Raw genomic sequence first — 4,190 nt, forward strand, 5'->3', positions numbered from 1 at the left:
CTTCATAACCTTTTTTTTTTCGTGAGGAGGGGAAAATGCTGTTACGCATGCCCAGTGACCCGCATCACTGGGTTATGTGGGACTCGCGCGGATGTTGTTGCCATACCCACTAAAAACCACTCCTCCTTCTTCCTCTGCTTTGAGGGCAAACAACCCCAGTAATACCAGGCGGCAGTCATCAGGGTTGTCCTTTCATGCCCCGTTGTATCTTCCTCTTCGGGCAGTTACTGCTCGCATCATCATCTTAGACAGTTCAAATACTGGGCTGATCTCCTTCTGAAGAAAACCAACACCACGCGGAGTTCCCAAGCGGTCAGCGATCTCAGTACTATCCGTGCCCGGCGTTGCTTAACTTTCGTGATCGGACGGGAACGAGTGCACTCAACGCGGTTTGGGCGTTGGCCGGTCTTCATAACCTGCAGGTTTGCATTTTTCCCACTACTTCAGCGTCGTACTGGTACTTTTACTTCTGATAGCTTAGACATGAAATCGTCTAAACTTCTCAATTCAGGACACAAATCAGGCTCTTTCCATGGATTGCTCTGCTGAGACGTGCCTTCATCATCGCAGCGTTCATAATGTATACAATTTTCCTTCTTCAATAATTTTTCTTTAAATTTCTGCAATTTTAAAGCTTTAGATGATTGCTTGATGCGTAATTCATTTTCAGCTTTGAAGGGAGCACACATCAGCATTGCTTCAATCCGTAAATCGCGTCTGCGATTTCGTCAATACCTTGATTTTTTACGGCGGAATCTTCTGATCCAAGATGCTATTCGTTTAGTACTACTTGGCTTGGCGTCAATATCACAAACTCTCTTCTTAGACCTTGCCATGACGACGGCTTCGTAGTTTTCTTAATTTGCAGGAATGCAAATGTCCCCTTTTTCGAGGTTAACACAGTATCGATGTTACGATATTCACGTTTTCTTATAGATTCCTAAACTATTTCACCTAATTAATGAATAAATTATAATAATAAGTACACTAACCTGTATATGGCTCGTGTTTGTTGTAGAACAGGATAGCACAGGTTCACACAACACACAAAATATTTGAAACCTTCCAGCAAAATAAGATCCTCTCCGCTTGCAGACGACTCGACAAATGCCTACGTTGCGCGTCTAATGGTGGCTTTATATACCCTCAAGCTTGTCGTTACGTACTGGTCTTATGCGCGAACGATAGAAAATAATTCCATATAGAATCTTACATTATTATAATTCTTGAAAAATACTACAATCCAATTAATTTTTAAAAATATTTGCGACAATTTTAATGCAAAATCTTATATACTTTGTACATCATATTAAAAGTCCTCATTTACAGGAAATAATCAATAGCGTATGAAGATGTTCTGCGGTTAATTTCTAACCAATCACGTGCGTCATTTTACAGGCGTCATTTCCGGTGTAGATATCTTCCAACCTAACCTCAAATTTCTTCACATGTTATTTAGAACGTATATTAATGTTGAAGTACTAGAAATATTATTGTTAAATATTATAGCCAATATTACAGTTAAATGATTAACGGTAATAAAGTACCATTTTTTCACAATAAAGAAAGCATTTTTTTTAACGATTCCAAGATATTTGGATCGATATTTTACTACACGATCAATTCAGTTAACCCGATCCTGACATTTTTATTAAAGTATTAACTTTACTAGCAAAAAAAGGTAAAAAAAACTATTTTAAACGTAAGATCTAAAATTCTGATATGCGATAAAATATAATATTTTTAATGCGAATAAACTTTTTTATAATATTTTTAATTTCTTGTTTTTGTTTATAAATTCAAATCTATAAGTAGTAACTGGAATTTTTTGTTTGAAACCTATTCATCTTGAATTAATAACAAATCTTTGCTGCAACCACTATTAATGGCTTTAACTTTATCAGTGTTTAACAAATTTTTTATCTGTAACGATAATAGAAAACTGTATCTACATTCTATTAAATTTTTACACTTTACGTCATGAGAAGTTCACGCAACTTTCTTTCAAATTAAGTATATAGTAAAATTAATCCCCTTTCTTCTGTGTATATAGTCTGCATAATTTTATCCGCAAATTTCGAATAATTTCAAGTAAATAAAAGTTGTATGTAAAAATACGCATAAAAACGATTTTGTGCGTATATTCGAATAGTTCCTTATAATATATTAATGATACATATATTGTAGGATAACCATAGTTCGGTGAAACGAAAATTGTATTTTTCACGTTTATAAACATAAAATGCACTATCTATCGATAATTAAGTGTCATTTTCAAATTAATTAGGAATCATTAGCATCAGCAATATATGGGTGCAAAACTTAAAGTTAGTTTACAGTGCCATTTCTCTTAATTAAATCTTCGATATAAATATCAAATATCATCATATCTGATTCAAATTGTTGTACATATGAAACACTAGGAATTACAGATTCTATTATATTATGTACGTTTTATCGATAATAACTTCTTAATACAGTTCTGGTAATTGTTAACATTTATTTTAAAAGATTAAAAGATTAGAGGAATAAAAGATTATATCGTGTGTCATAGTAAGCGAAAGTAAGAACTGATTAGGGAAACACTTACCCTGCACTGCTTCTTGTGTTAATCTTTCTCCAGAAGTACTAGGTTTCGAAAGCAAGTGCCCTAGTTAACAAACAAGATTATGCAACATATGCCCCTACACTTTAAAAATAGAATAAAATAATAAAAATCTTACCAACATCAGTTGTTTGATGTTTGAGATCCAAGCTGTCTGAAGTAGACTGATTGCTCGAATAAAATGTCAGGTTGCTGATCATGATCAGGAGTATTAGATGATGTATCTTCTATACCAATCTTATTTAGCGAACTGTCTTCCAACCTTTGTTCTTCGTAGCTACAGCTACTTCCATCTTGTATTAAATATTCAGGCATACCTAAGTTTAAATTTGGCATTAGTGGTATTATTTCCAGAATTACGTCGATTTTACGAGCGGTTAATGATTATGCTCTAGAACATTTACGAGTAAGCGCTGTCAAACCGAGAGTCACACTTTGGGTCGATGCATTCTTATCAGTGGACCATCATATGAACGAGGTAAACAAAGTATATAATCATAAGAAATGATTAAAATGAGTTAAGGAAATAAAAAACTCGTAACGATTCGTCAATATCCGTAGGATGACTTATTAAGAAATGAAACAGATGGACCTTTCGTACAAACTTTAATTATGAATTTAGAATTTTTACTTCAAAGTTTTAAGGGAAGTTTAACAGCATCTAATTATGATGCTTTAATTGGTCTTCTTATTGCTGAAGTAACAGCTCGTTTAGAAAAAGTTGTATTAAAGTCTACTATTAACAGAGTATGTATATTTTATGAATTTATTATAATTTTAATATTTATTTCATCATAATCAATAATTTTTTAGGCGGAAGATCTTATACTTGATAAAGAAGTAAGGTCATTGGCAAGTTACTCAGCCGCTGTTACCTCATGGTCTGTACGTGATAAATTTGCACGATTAACGCAAATAGCTACCATATTAAGCGTTGAAAAAGTGGAAGAACTAGTAAATTATTGTGGTGCAAATGCGATTGCATGGAGATTAACACCTGCTGAAGTTCGACGTATTGCTTCTATGAGGATAGATTTTCGTCCCGAGGATATAAAGAGATTGACACCGTAATTTTTGTTGAATTATATTGGTATAATAAATAATAAGAAACAGTCAATTATTTTTTATATTTTTATTTCTGCTTAATGCATAAATTATACAAAGTTAAAATACTACTTTGGCTTAATAATCAACAGCATTATTAGTATAACTTAATTACTATTAATACATATAATACTCACGCTGGCGAGAGAGAAGACGGAAATAATGCTCATCACTGGGATGCGGGTGCCGAGAGTGATCGGAATCAAATTAGGTACCTCGGACATCGAAACGGTCGAGCGGATAAAATACCTCGGTGTCTCGATCGACACACACAGGAGTTTCGACAAGCACATAGAAACGGTTTGTAGTAGCGCCGACAAGATGGTCAGAGCACTCAGGGGCATCCTGCCGAAAATCAACGGGCCGCTCTGCTTGGCTCGTAGGCTCTACTACAACGCATGGGAGTCTATCGTAACCTGTGGTGCAGCGGTGTGAGCGGGCCCAGCCGAAATAAGGAGGATGTTGAAAAGGGCGCAAAGAA

At 34.7% G+C, this 4,190-nt stretch overlaps 1 pseudogene; it reads right to left on the reverse strand.

Annotated features, from left to right (window-relative positions):
- Positions 1–284: 284 nt before the first annotated feature.
- LOC132905735 (5S ribosomal RNA) lies at positions 285–403 on the reverse strand (annotated as a pseudogene).
- Positions 404–4,190: the final 3,787 nt, after the last annotated feature.

Source organism: Bombus pascuorum, chromosome 3, assembly GCF_905332965.1.
Source record: "Bombus pascuorum chromosome 3, iyBomPasc1.1, whole genome shotgun sequence".
NCBI classification, from domain to species: Eukaryota; Metazoa; Arthropoda; class Insecta; order Hymenoptera; family Apidae; genus Bombus; species Bombus pascuorum.